The following is a 15,036-nucleotide window of genomic DNA, read 5'->3' as shown; positions in this document are numbered from 1 at the left end:
GACAAAAGTGGTGGAAATTTAAGGGAAAAAAAAGTAAGGGCTCTTTCACACGAGCTTTCCTATCAGGTCCGCCTGTCAGTTTTTCAGGATGCCTGATTGGACCCTCCATTCACCCCTATAGAGCAGTGGATGTCAGAGGTGACATGTCCGCTGACACCTGCCGCTATCCGATCCACCAAATCCAGACGGATGGTGACCCTATTTTCCATTCGTCTGGAAGATCGGATCAGATAAGATAAGATCGGGTGAAAAGGGACAAGCAGTCTGTTTATATCTGATCTCCCTATAAAGAACGGGACTCTGACAGGTCAATTTCTCCACAGTAAGTGGAGACAGACCTGTCATCTGTCTGCTTAGCGGGGATCAGCAGATCGATCTCCGTCGGGCAAGCGGATTCCGTCAAACAGATCCGCCCAGTGTGAAAGGGCCCTACGATGTAAACAAACACATGGACGCACGTGCTATTGTTCACCAATGTAAATCCGTCATCGGTCAAGGTGTCCAGTGATGTGAACATGGGGCTGGATATCCTGGGTGAAGTCATTGACCATATATGGTCATTTGGGATGAGCTCAAGGTTTGTTTGAAACCTCTAGCTCAGGGTTTTTCAACCAGGGTTCCGTGGAACTCTAGGGTTCCTCCTGAGGTTACTAGGGGTTCCTTGAGCAATGGGCAATTTCTGCCTCTCAGGTAAGTTTCCAATGAAACCATAGTTCCTTTTAGCTATCTGTAGGTGTGGGGGGGGGGGGGATTCTTCCCAATGATGACAAGAGTAAGTAAGAAGCATTCTTCCCACTGACTGTGAACGTGGGGCTGGATATCCCGGGTGAAGTCATTGACCATATATGTTCATTAGGAATGAGCTCAAGGTTTAGTTGAAACCTCTAGCTCAGGATTTCTCAACCAGGGTTTCCGTGGAACCCTAAGGTTCTTCCTGAGGTTGCTAGGGGTTCCTTGAGCGAAGGGCAATTTTTGCCTCTCAGATAAGTTCCCAATGACACCATTGTTCCTTTTAGCTATTTGTAAGGGGGTAATTCTTCCCAATGATGACAAGAGTAAGGAGCATTCTTCCCACTGACTGTCACACTATTGTTTCATGAGTTGTAGATTTTTCATTTTTAGCAGGGGTTCCCAGAGACCAGAAATTTATTTCAAGGGTTCCTCTGTGTTGAAAAGTTTGAGAAAGGCTTCTCTAGCTCATCCCAACTGAATAAATATGGTTGTGACCAATGTTGAGGAATAAGGGCCCCAAAAAGGATGTGAGGTACTTTGTAAGTAATCTGGAAGCCCATGTATAATGTTGGAACCACAAATATCCACCTGCTCCTAGGGGAAATAGGTACAGGAATATATTGGCGCTTTTCCACTGCATGGAACCAAACGGTTCGGCTCGCTTTTGTGCTGGTACCCTATGGTATGGTGTAGGAACGGTTCGGTACGGTACGGCGGCGCTTTTCCACTGCATGGAACCGAACAGTACGGTTCTCAAAAACAGTACCACCTCGATTGTGGTTCCAACAGGTACCATAACCGGTACCATATCCCACAATCCTTTGCATGCAGTCACTACTAGCCACTGATTGGTCAGAGAATCCCACCCACCCCGTTGTTATCCCACCCACTTAACTTTAGTACTACTTTAGTGGAAAAGCAAACCATACCGTACCGAACCGTTCCAACACCGTACCATGCGGTACCAGCAGTGGAAAAGCAAACCGGGCCAAGCAGGGCCGAGTAGAGCCGAGCCGGTACTTGCAGTGGAAAAGTGCCAGTAGTACCTCTTAATACTCATTCCCAAAATAATAAAATGTTAAAAAAAAAAAAAAAAAACACGCTTACTAAAGTCCCCTGATGTAATTCAATCATCAGTCAAGGCATCCAGCGATGTGAACACGGGGCTGAGGATCCTGGGTGATGTCATTGACCATACAGTATATGGTCAATAGGGATGAACTTAAGGTTCAGTCGAAACCTTTAGCTCATCCCAATTGACCAAATATGATCATGACCAGTGTTGAAGGATAAGGGCCTCAAAAAGATGAAGGAATCTGGAAGCCCCGTTATAATATGGGGCCCTCAAATATCTACCACCTCCCAGGGAAAATGGGTATAGGGGTACATGATTACCTCTTATTACTTTTATACAATAAATCCAATGCACTACCAATAATAGCAATAAAGTTGCACAGTTCCCTAAATAAAGGTAAAAGCGCAATACCAATACTTTCAGATATAAACAAAATTGCACAATTCCCTAAATGAAAAAGATAAAAGGACAATAACAGCCAATCCCTGTAGTGTCACCACATACAACGGTAATTAAGTAAAACATAAACAGATCGGGGCTACAGCATAAAAAATCTGAAGTAGCGTATATACATAAAATGCATCAAGAAAAAGCATCAGATCAACATGAACCAAATGCTAAATATATATAAAGTGCATCACATGCTTAAAAAAAGTAAAGTGAATAATTAATCCCACGTGTACAAATAAAATTCATAAACAAATAAAATCAAATCACAGAAAAAAAATGGAATATATAATCAATAGTCCGTATACAATGTGAAAAAAATTCTGAAAAGATTTTTTTCTTCACATTTTTTTCACAAGTTTGTTCACATTGTATACGGATTGATTATATATACAATTTTTTTCTGTGATTTGATTTGTATTGTTTGTGAATTTTATTTATACACGTGGGATTAATTATTCACTTTACTTTTTTTAAGCATGTGATGCACTTTATATATATTTAGCATTTGGTTCATGTTGATCTGATGCTTTTTCTTGATAATCAAAAAGGACAGATCCTGCATATGCTCAGGGGTGTATTTTGGTTTTGTGCTGCCCTAGGCAAGACTAAAATTGCGCACCCCTCCTATGTAAATTTACCCCACTCCTTTTTTAACAGATGTGACTCCCTCCATAATTGAAGGACTACAAGTCCCAGCATGAACCCCTGAGATCTCACAACAGGGGGGTGACAGGGGGTGGGGAGAGAGAGAGGGGGTGTGTGGTGGAGAGAGAGAGGGGGTGAGGGAGGGAGGGAGAGAGAGAGAGGGGGTGAGGGAGGGAGAGAGAGCGGGGGTGAGGGAGGGGGGGGTGAAAGAGAGAGGGGGTGAGAGAGAGGGGGGATCAAGGAGAGAGAGAGGGGGAGGTGTGAGACAGAGTGAGGGGGGATGTGAGAGCGAGTGGGGGGGGATGAGAGAGAGAGGGGGGAGAGAGGGGGGGATGAGAGAGCGAGACAAAGAGGGGGGATGAGAGAGAGAGAGGAATGAGAGAGATAGAGTGGGGATGAGAGAGAGGTGAGGGAGAGAGAGGGGGGAAAGAGAGGGAAGGAGAGAGAGAGAGGGGGGTGGGTGAGAGGGGGTGAGTGAGAAAGAGAGAGGGGGTGAGAAAGGTGGCTCTAGCAACCAGTGGCCAATAGAGTCTCAGGTGGGGGGGGGGTGGCTTTTTTGCTGCCCCCCCTGCAAAGTGCCGCCCTAGGCCTGGGCCTTGTTGGCCTAGGCCAAAATACAGCACTGCATATGCTGATATGCAACAAGTACAAAGAGGAGTACTTCACCAGCTTATGGCGCTGTCCATGTGTTCACCTCCTTTGTTTGTATGTTTTTTTGGGCTGAAATGTCCTGGTTGCTGCTGCTCCTCTCTCACTCCACTGGGGGGGGGGGCGGATCAAAACAATTCAAATCTGTAAAGAAAAGCGCACGCAACCTCGGGCAATAACGCTTTAATAAAGGACAATAAAACAGTACATTGGAATTGCACTCACACTATTCCTTTAAGACAATCGCTTTACAGCATTCCAACAGGAGCTACTCGCTCCTCCCGTCCCTCCAGATGGTGACTCTGCGGTCTCCTCATCCGCGGCTGCCACCGCTGTTTCCCCGCTCTCCTTCACTTCCTGTGTTGCCTGGTCACCGGATGCCGGTTCTAGTGCGCCTGCACACTATACCAACGTGATCTACGGCGCCTCAGGAGAGCCTCAGCCAAAGCCGGAGCCACAAGTTGTACGGAGCTGCGAGGTGGGGGATTCAAGACACGGGTGCACTGTCCGTAGGAACAGCAGAGACAGTGCACCCGTGTCTTGAATCAGGGTGCAGGCGCACTAGAACCGGCATCCGGTGACCAGGCAACACAGGAAGTGAAGGAGAGCGGGGATACAGCGGTGGCAGCCGCGGATGAGGAGACCGCAGAGTCACCATCTGGAGGGACGGGAGGAGCGAGTAGCTCCTGTTGGAATGCTGTAAAGCGATTGTCTTAAAGGAATAGTGTGAGTGCAATTCCAATGTACTGTTTTATTGTCCTTTATTAAAGCGTTATTGCCCGGGGTTGCGTGCGCTTTTCTTTACAGATTTGAATTGCTTTTTCTTGATGCACTTTATGTATATACGCTACGGATCGACCGATTATCGGCAATACCGATATATCAGGGGCCGATATGCACTTTCCCCGATATATCGCAATCTGCCCCTGAGGCATCACCCCGGTAGTGGCGGGCTGTCTTGTAATGACAACCGATGCGGCTGAGAAGCCACTCGGCTGTCATTACAAAGAGCGGGAGGGGATGCCTCCCCCCTCTCCCGCCGCCTTCTGTGGCTCGCCCAGTTCTGACCTCAACCCGATAGAACACATTTGAGATAAATTAGAGTGGAGACTGCGGGCCAGGCCTTATCGTTCAACATCAGTGCCTGACCTCACAAATGCACTTCTGGAAGAATGGTCAAACATTCCCATAGACACACTCCTAAACCTTGTGGACGGCCTTCCCAGAAGAGTTGAAGCTGTTATATCTGCAAAGGGTGGGCCAACTCAATATTGAACCCTATGGACTAAGACTGGGATGACATAAAGTTTATGTGTGTGTAAAGGCAGGCGTCCCAATACTTTTGACAATATAGTATAGTACTGATATCTCTGCCACCACCACCTATGGCAGCTTCCTATCTTTCAGTACTAAAGGGCCATACACACTATAAGATTTTCTGAAGACTTTTTCCTTCAGATTTACCTTTTCTATGTAGTGCAGGGGCCGGCCAGATCGCATACAAATTGGAAGTGTTTGGGTTTGACCTCATATTATATGGTTTTGGTAAGTCTAAAGGAAAAAGTCTTCGGAAAATCTTATAGTGTGTATGGCCCATAACTCTGGAGATATTTTATACTCCACTGAACAATTAATGTGCCCTGGTAATTCTGCCTCTTTGGGCAATATTGAAGCCCTGACGAAGTAGGAGGTGCAGTGGGGTTGAGCTTCCAAGTCTTATTGGCTGTTTTTTGGGGGTTGATTTGATGAATCTCACAATTTGGTCTTTGAGTCCCATTCTGGATTTCCACTTAAGGGGAGTCTTGTTTTATGTGAGCAGCCTCAGCAGAACATTTTGGGTTCTTCGTCTTACTGGACGAGTACCTTTTGAAGTCCCAGCTCCTCTTGGATATATGGCTTTTGATGAGTTTGAGAAGGACCGCTTCCTTACCCCTATTTCAGGACTCGGTCCGACCAAACTAGCATTTTTTTTATGCTAATCTTTTCTTACTCTTTTGTGAATTTCAGGCTTCCCCTTTGAAACATCTACACTGATAGTCACCAGGGACTGTGTTAAAGACTGTACAAACAGCGACAATGAAGACTTGGGGTCAGAGTCTGAAGTCTATTGCTGCGAAGGCGATCTGTGTAACAATAGATATGGAGTTGTCTCAAAAGCCACCAGCCACCATGGGACATTGACCTACCACCTGCAGAGCGGAGCATATGGAGGATTCATTATGGTCTTCAGTTTATTCTTTGTTCTCTTCCCTTCACGGGTCTGGTGACATTTCCCGCTCTCTCTGGAGAGCCAATGGACTATATCTCCTGGTTTTGCAAAATCCTGCCAGAGGTTCTCTTTTTTTCCCCACTAAGAAAAAAATGTAAAAAGTTAAATTATGTGTGTAATGACAACACAGAATAAATTCTAAATTATAACAAGTCAAGAAAACAAATGTCTTCTTTCAACATCTATACAGGACGCCCCCCTCCCTCCTCCTAAAGGGCCGCTGGTGAATTTTGGTCCTTTTTCCCTCTCTTAGAGCACACACAGCCAGGCACACAGCATTTTCTGCATTCTTCCACTGGCTCCAAAGAACAGTCTAGGGGTTTCTTTTTGTGTTTTTATTGAGACGATGAACTGGGATAGGGAGAGGGAGCATGGGATACCCCAGAAAACTGTAGAACTGAGTAAATTGATGGTGACTCCTTTCAGAGTCTAAAAGCTACACATAGTCACTAACTCCCCAGCAATGGGGTTGCTTTCTCTCTTTGGTTGCTCCCTACCGATATCCACCGGGCTATTCCTAGACTCACACCACCATAAAACAGCTGGACATTTTCCCACCAACTTCCCCCTGGCTCTCTCCAGCGAGCTTCTCCAGACCCAACTGGATCCTTGGACTCAAGCTTGCAAATAGGTCCCCCAGCTAAGCCTCGCTTGGGACCTTGGTTTTTTCCCAATCGATTCTTCTAGAAATCTGCCCCAGGGGCAAAGCCACACTACAGGGGTCTCCTCCAGCAGGACTAGACCAAGGAACTCTGCTGCTGCTGCTGCTCAGGCTATTTATGGGCTCTCTTACCACCTTCTGGGCACACCTCCCCAGTAATTGGCTAGAGTCCCAAAAAATATTCAGGCCATACCCTGCTCCCCCTCCAACTGTGGTTCTAGAATCCCCTGGAAGACATGGAGGAGCAACAGCCTGTGAAACCCTGGGCAGCCCTAAATAATCAACCTCTTGCTCCTCTGATTACAGTGGAGCAGGGGAGGACTGGGCCAGGGGGCAGGGGGGCAGTTGCCTCCCAGGCCGCTCTGTTGCCCTGTAAAAAGGCTGCACCACTTCTGCCACAGACATGCTTAAAGGATTCCTGGTGAAGAGAAGTAAAAATGTCCACACCGCTGACCTACTAAGTGCGGGATGAGGACAAGGCTTCTCCCCCAGCATGGATGTTGTAAACTGTGTCTGAGCAGAGGCCGGTTCCATGCCCCACTGGAGACTCTCCCCCCCCCCCCGGCCAGCCCCTAGTTCAGCCGGTGAGTAGGGAGTACCTGGGTTGGAGCTTCAGCCTGGAATGGGGGTCAGGAGGAGGCTGGGAAGAGGGAGAGTGGGAGGGGGGGCAGAGTCACTGCACCATGGGCCTCTGGTTTGTACTTGCCCCCTGGGCCAAAAGTTGCCAGTCAGCCCCTGCAGTGGAGCTAACTAAAATTACCCAGCAGCCTACTGTACACTAGGAGGGTGCTATATCTCCAGCAGTATAGTTAAAAAGAAGAGGTATCTTTAAAAAAAAAAAAAAAAATTTGTATGTAAATTTGTTCTGTGTGAATGCCAGAAAATCGCATATTACTGGGCTATTTTCCCTTCATGTCAGATGCCCCTAATTCATAAGAATAGTCTGAATGAGGAAAATACTGCATTATGGCCACTAGATGGTGGTGATGAGGAGGAAATAGTTAATTATTTACTATAACCATCAGCTCCATCTAGTGGCAGTATTTTCCTGATTCCCACTATTCTTGTGAATGAGGAATATCTGACCTGGAGGGAAAATAGCCCAGTAACATTTGATTTGGTTGGCATTCGCACAGACAAAATATACATAAGGTTTCACAGGAGGAAAAGCTTTGCAAATTTTTGTATAAATACACCTCTGTGACGGGAGTCACTTTGGTTGGGGGGCCCGTGGAACCCAGCTTACCTTCAAGAGGTTGGGAAATTCCTCTCTCAGCCCCCTAGGCCCCTCTTATGTGTAAGTCACCCTATGTCTATTAGGGGCACAGGGTGACCAACAAAATGATGGACAACTACTTAATGGACACTGAGAATATGGTTTGAATTGCTTCAAATGGGACAGTAATATTTGACAGCCATGTGTCTCAGGAGATGTGTGAAGACTATTCCAGGCCTGTTTGATTCTGAACATGTTCATTGAAAGAGCTAATCACATTGGCCTCTGTTCCATGTTCTTCAATGTCAGAGATGGAGACTCTGTCACTGGTGGTCTCTTCCTATTGTCTGTGTATTAAGGTGTGATGTGTTTTCTGTTAAGCCTGTCTGTCCCATTGTTAATTGTTAATGAACTCACATATTGTTTCTGTCCAGGTGGCTAGATAATTAGTTCAGGTTAATTCTATTTCTGTATACAATTTCATCTGCATATGATAATGTAATCAGGCACATGACCTGGTGGTGTAATTTGATCTGGAGGGGGATGTCCTCATGTGTATATATATTGTGTGAGACTGTCAATAAAGTGGTTGATGTTTTCAGATACATTCAGCTAGTTTTTGTATGTAGGGCGGCTGTAATATCTGATATCTTTATTCAAGACTATATATATATTGACGGAAGCCCAAAAACACAGTGTGGGTCGCAGTTCCGTTACAACCTCTATGTGTTATTTTTTTTTTTTTTTTTGCTAAAATAAATAGAGTCACCCCAAAGCCAGATTGCCATTGTTTGCCCCCCGCCTGAACCACAGAAGCCAACCTGAATGGAATCAAAATAGGGGCAGACTGGAAGGACTTGTTGTTTTTTTTTGGATATCACTCTCCTATGTTGCTTTTTTATGTTTCCAAGAAGAGTAGTTGAACAAGGTGGAATTAATTTGCTTGAACAACCTTGACATTAGCAAGACGGGTGTTTAACCTCCGTAGCGGTATTCCCGAGTGCGGCTCGGGGTGGAATTTTAGTGGCATTAGCGGTAACCCCGAGCTACACTCGGGGTACCACCAGGGAGCATCACTGGATCCTGGTAGAGGATACTCACCTTGTCCCCGGGATCCCGCGATGTATCTCTGCAGCATGCGGCGGCCGGATCTTCCGCCCGATGCTGTGAGCCCTGGCTTCCGTATCCTGCGACGTGACGCTCGCAGGGGGGTGGAACCGGCGGCAAATTTGAAAAGTAAAACACACAAACACACTGATATATTGTAATCCAAATGGACTACATTACAAAATAAAATAAATTGACATTAGTTTGCCCCCCAGTGCCCTTTCCTGCAGTTTTACTGTACTTTATATATATATATATATATATATATATATATATATATACACACATACATGTATATTTATATAATATATATATATACTGTATGTGTGTGTGTGTATATATATATATATATATATATATATATATACACTTTAACTTATTTATAGTTATTTATTATATCATAATTTATGATTTTGTGTTTCAAACTTTATGATACCCGAGATGTTATAAAGAAGAACGCACAGTAAAAAAAAAAATCATATGTAAATAGTTGGTTTTGGCTGCTCGTCCTTAAGGCCCCGTTCACACTGGGGCGACACTACTTCCCGGGGCGACCTCTTAGGTCGCGGCGCGCTGCTCGCACCGCGACCTCGGAGCGGCCGGCACGGACTTCATAACATTGAAGTCTATGCAGGTCGCTCTGGGTCGCCCCAAAGAAGCTCCGGACCCTTTTTCTAAGTCGGAGCGACTTGTGTCGCTCCTATTAGAACGGGTCCATAGCTTCTCTATGGAAGGCGACCTACGGCGACCTGTCAGGCGACCAGGTCGCCTGACAGGTCGCCCCAGTGTGAACGGGGGCTAAGAATTACCTGCAAAATAATGGTCTCGCTTTCAGCACCTAAAATCGGAAACAATCATACAGCCAGGGAGGTTAATGGAACTCCCGTATACTATTTTTTATCTATATGAGGAATACGCCTTCCTATATCCAGTACAACTGCAAATGGCTTCTCATAAACATGCACTGTTTTTATGCAGATGTGTGCAGAGGGAGTGACACGTGTCACCCCATTCCTGGAAATTGTGGGTATTTTTTTTGGCAGGATGTTATTCCATTGGAGCAGGGGGATGGGGAGTATGCGGAAGGAAAATATGTAAATTGTAGTGGTTGGATTGTATAGGACAGTGATTGTGAACCTTGGCCCCCCAAGATGTTTTGGAACTACATTTCCCATGATGCTCATGCACTCTGCAGTATAGTTGAGCATCATGGGAGATGTAGCTCTAAAACATCTGTGGTGCCAAGGTTCCCCATCACTGGTAGAGGATATCATTTTTACTTGTTTTAAACTTACATTTTACATTTTACACTTCTTCAGTTGTTTCTGTTGCAGCAAATAGTTAATTGAAACTCAGGAATGGAATTGAATTTGGACTCAGGCTTTTTCAGGAATCAAACCTTTTTATTCGCTAGTGAAAATGGCTTAGCCCAGCTCATGGCCGTTTGCTAAGTGCCCAAGTAAGCGTGTACATCACATATATAAAACAACAGTTACGTCACAGATACATATTTCCCTAACTAGCTTGGCAGCAATACATATCTTCCTCCTTACAGATGTTGTCTGTACATTTGTCTATGGCAATTAACATTCCTGGTTTCATACTTATCTGTATTCTCCTTATCTATATTCTCGTTAGTTCTAGGAGAATAGAGAGGAAACTATAATGGGGGAGGGCTGGGGGCTTAAATGCGCAGCTTGACTGTTTGACCTGAGAAGGATCAAGCCGGGTCTGCCGGAGTGTCCCACAAGGAGGGAGCCATATGTAACGGGAGTCACTTTAGGAGCAGGTTGACCAAGAAACTGGTGGGCACTGAGAATATGGTTTGGATTACTCTAAATGGGACAGTGATATTCAGGAATGATGTCTCTCTAGAAATATGAAGATTTTATTCCCTGTACATTGTGAGGTCCATGACCAGGAAGTACAACTCCTAATATGGTCATTCCAGGAAGTTTAATGTAAGGGACCGACTGTCTATTGCTTAACGATGTTGCTTTTGTCTGGATAAGTAAATTGTGATAATCTTGTCTGAGGTGGCTTTCCATTCACCTATTGCTAAGTGTGCTAATGAACTCACCTGTTGTCTGCTAAGGGATGTATTGACACTCAGAGTAATGTCTATTGGGGGCTAGTTTTGTAACCATTGTGTGATGACTGCAGTGCTCTCAGGTGTATATAAAGAGCCTGTATGCTATTCAATAAAGAGTCTGATTCCTGCTTGACCCTCAATACAGAGCCTTGTCCCGTATTTGGGGGGGGATTATTCGTATGGGTTTCTTGTTCGGCAGAGTGGAGTGTCCGGTAGCTGCCTTTGTGTTCGGGAATGGATTGTCCTAAATTAATGTAACCCCTTTCATACCCGGGGTGTCGTTACAGTCTCTTAAGTACTACAGAATCTACCATTTTGTTTTAGAAGGCTAATTATCAACCATTTTAGAAGCTTTCCTGGTGCTGCCACACTTCTTGGTTTCCATGCCTAGGCAAATGATGTCATACATCCCAGGAGTCTTGGGGAGGGGAGGAGGGGGCTTTTCTCACATAAGCATACCCTCCTGCCTGCATGCCTGAGCTAAGGGTGGATGAATTCCAGAAGTAAATGCCACATGAATCATTTGCCCTTACTCAAGATGGCCACAGCCAGAGATGCTAGGGGGGGTCATTTTTCAAATTGGTTTCTATAAAGCATGGAGACATGGATGGGGGGAGTTTGTTTTCGAATTTTAAAAATTAATTCAATAGTGTTTTGGTTTGTGGTGCTCAGATGCAGTGTAGTTCCACTTGAAGTCAAATCCTGGGGTCCAGCGGACCTACTTCATGTCCCGGCACTGGGTGTAGGACTACTCATTCCAGTACCTTGTGACAGAATCTGACCTTTCGGCTTAATTCTGTCGCAGTGGATAAGGGGGTACCACCAGTCCTCCTGTATGGGGCCCAGGCTGCTGGGTGAATCGGATGTTGACAGGAAGGGTGAAGGGCTTAATGGGGGGGGGGGGGGGGTGAAGGTGGGAAATTACTGGAACAGATCCCCTGTATGGCTCTCTGCAGCAGTTAAAAGCTGGCTTTTTCTCCCCTCCCTCTCGCTGGCTTTCAGCTACAGGGGATCAGTTCCAATAATTGCCCCAACCATCACCCTCCCTGCACACCATACGTTTTTCCCTGCTGCCCAGGCCCCCCTGTGTGCCCCCACCCCTGCCGTGCACTGGCTTCCCTCCTCCCCTTCCCATCGGCAGCTGCAAGCACACAATAGGCTCCATCAGGATGGACTGTGGGGGAAGAGTCTGGTAAATCAGCACTGATCACTCACTGTGTTCATTGATAACTTTTTTGGGTGGGGGGGGCATCAGCTTGTCTGTATGGGGCCCAATGGTTTCTAGCCCTGCTGCTAAAGATTCTGCTCTGTCTATAAACAATGGTATTGTGTGCAGCACCGGTGCTCACTCGGTCTCCTGCGTCTCCTCCCTCCTCGGCCAATGGCATGGCTTCTCCTTTCTGCCAATCGGGAAACGGGTCTCAGGACCCGCTTCCTGATTGGCCAGGAGGAGAATCCATGTGACAATAGTGAATATTAATTCGCTACTGTCACACAACTGGGTGGGCACTGCGCCTTGAGCCCATCTTTTTTTAAGTCTATTAGAGCCTCTGGCTCTAATCACATGCTATAAAAAAAAAAAAAAAAACCCCATTGGAATCCATGCATCCGGTACCCTGCATGTAGATTAGGGGGCCGGACGCATGGATAGGGGGGCGGCGCCCCTGCACCCCAAATGGACGGGCCGCCCCTGGTAGTATTGTACCTGCATCCTAAAGATTCATATATCATAGGAGAAAATGGAGGCACTGAGGACTTTCATGGTACCGCAAGGATTTACAACACCGTTATAATAAAGAATATACACATTTTATTGCTTTATATAAATATTAAAAACAACAACAACCGCCCATATAGGGAGGAAAATAGACAACACAGCAATTGTTATCATAGTTCAATGATGGCACCTAAGCCTTTCAAAATTAACTGAACATAAACAATTGTACAATATGAATTCCTTGAACATAGATGAAATACTGGGGTACCTCCTCACACAGGGGGGCCACTGATCAACCTCAAAACGTACTCTACATGTTTCGCGATTAATTTGCTTCCTCAGGAGTACTATTCAGGAGGAATTGATCTATAGAAAAATACAAACTTTCAACATTAACATAGCAAAAATAGCAAATAAATAATGCATTCACAAGGGTACATAAGCACACAAGCAATTGGATAACAACTCCATCATCTCATGTAGATACATAGACCTTAAGTGTATGGCCCAATTCCCTCTCACATAAAAGGAACCCCCAGTCCTAATGATAAAAGACTGTCTGTAACTAGAGTGTGCAGCCTCTATCTATCTATCCAGGAATATGGGAGCCACCATTCGCTGCGTGTATATTGGCTTCAGTACTGAGCTTGTAGACTGATCGGGAGTCTGAAAAATGCTTTAAAGAGGGCTGATCTTAAATCCAATGAAGAGTTGATTTAGGGTCTTAAAATAGGATTATTTGGGGGCTGATCCAAGTTCTAAATGTTACACAGTAGACATATATACTGATTATAAACAAGCAATAAGCAAATTTATCGGTGTTTAGTTCCTGAACAGTTTTGTGAATCTTACTCAAAGTTCCTGAACTTTGCAGCAAACCCCACTGAAGTCTTTGGAGGACAAATCTTGTTTTTACAATTCTGGCTATTGTTAGGGTGAAAAAGCAAGCTATTGTCAAACAAAAGGCATGGGAAGGCAGGCACTGCAATGGGGACATGTGTGGGTAGGCGGGTGACACTGACTCCATGTTCCCCTCCTTATTGGGTGCCTAAAATGGGTCGCAGTCAAGGCCTACCCTGCATTGGGTGCCTCTGGGCTATGCTAGGCACCTTGAACAGGGTCATTGCCTTACACATAAGGTACCTTTGTCTGAGCAAATGTCAGCGCTCTAATTAACTCTCTTGATGTTAATATGCACCACTGCGGTCACTCTTGCATTTAGAAGGGGACACGCAGAGCCAATGCCCTCTCCCCCTGTATCCGCTTCTTCACTCCCAGTAAGGTAATGGGCTCCTGCCATGCACCTAGCACGGTCTCGACGCGTGCACTTCTTTGACTCTTCCTTTCCCATACCTGTGCACAGGCTGAGGGCCTCTGTGGTGCGGATCTGCTCCCATTGCCATGGGAGACAGACCATGGGAGAGAGTGCCGACAACAACTCCTCCTGCAAGAGGCTGTCCCACCTGCCGGCCAGAGGGTTGACCCCAAGAAAGCCCGCCAAGAAAAACCTGTAAAACATGTTAACTCCAGCCATCCTGGCTGAGGTAGCTTGGACTAACCTGCTACATGTGTACCAATGCCAAAATTTAAACACATAAATAATTAAGGAGGAACTTTCTCTCCGCACAAGAATTTTTAGCCCACCCTAAGAGTTCCAAATTTAACCTCATCCCTAGTGTTACCAAATGAAGCATAACAAGGGAAGAGGTTATAGGACAGGCACAGTCTAATAGGTGAAGTACAGTAAATCCTTACAGTGCTGGGCAGAGACTCTACAAGCCGTTCCTTGTTTCTGTCTGCTTTGCTATGAACATAGGAGGAATGGAGGGATCAGCTTTTGTAGGGAAGGCCATTGACCATGATCTACTGCTTAGCTGTAGTAGAGAAAGGTTAGGTCGCTGGCCTTACTATGTGGCTATTCACTCATTTACCACTAATTTGAACTGATTCCTGCAAAGCATATTCTAAGAGATCTGCTGTGATTGGTTGCATGTGGAAAACATTTGCAGCCATTCCCCAACCTGATGGTTTCAGGTTATGCCTGCAGATGAAATTATTATCTGCAATTATGTAACATGATTGATTGAAGGGGGTCCTACACTTTCACATTGGAAATTGAAGCTAGCAGGTTGCCCACCATGACTTATTGTTAACACTGGAACAGTTTGGTTTGGTTGAAATTTATACAGTAAATTGGAAGCCCTGTTTAAAATAAGGGAACCTCAAATATCCTCCTGCTTCAAGGGGGAATGGGTATAGGGTTATCTGAGTATCTCTTTTTACTCATTCCCGGAAAAAAATAAAAAAACATAGACTCACTTGCTAAAGTCCCCTGATGTAAATCCATTGTCAATCAATGAATCCAATGATGTAAACACAGGGCTGGGTATCCTGGGTGATGTCATTGACCAGAAATGGTCATTA

General features: G+C 45.4%; 1 pseudogene across 1 annotated transcript in view; it reads left to right on the top strand.

The window, feature by feature from the left end:
• The first annotated feature begins 668 nt into the window (after positions 1-668).
• The window catches only part of LOC309556403, a 76,867-nt pseudogene continuing 62,499 nt past the window's right edge, over positions 669-15,036 (top strand). The window contains exons 1-2 of the transcript in view: positions 669-690; positions 5,558-5,639. The product of the transcript in view is annotated as an uncharacterized misc_RNA (transcript). The remainder of the gene's footprint in view (positions 691-5,557; positions 5,640-15,036) is intronic.

Source organism: Pelophylax lessonae, assembly GCF_965119305.1.
Source record: "Pelophylax lessonae genome assembly, chromosome: 5".
In the NCBI taxonomy this organism is placed as follows: Eukaryota; Metazoa; Chordata; class Amphibia; order Anura; family Ranidae; genus Pelophylax; species Pelophylax lessonae.
Note: the sequence above shows the minus strand (reverse complement) of the source record. Positions and strands in the feature narration are given on the sequence as shown.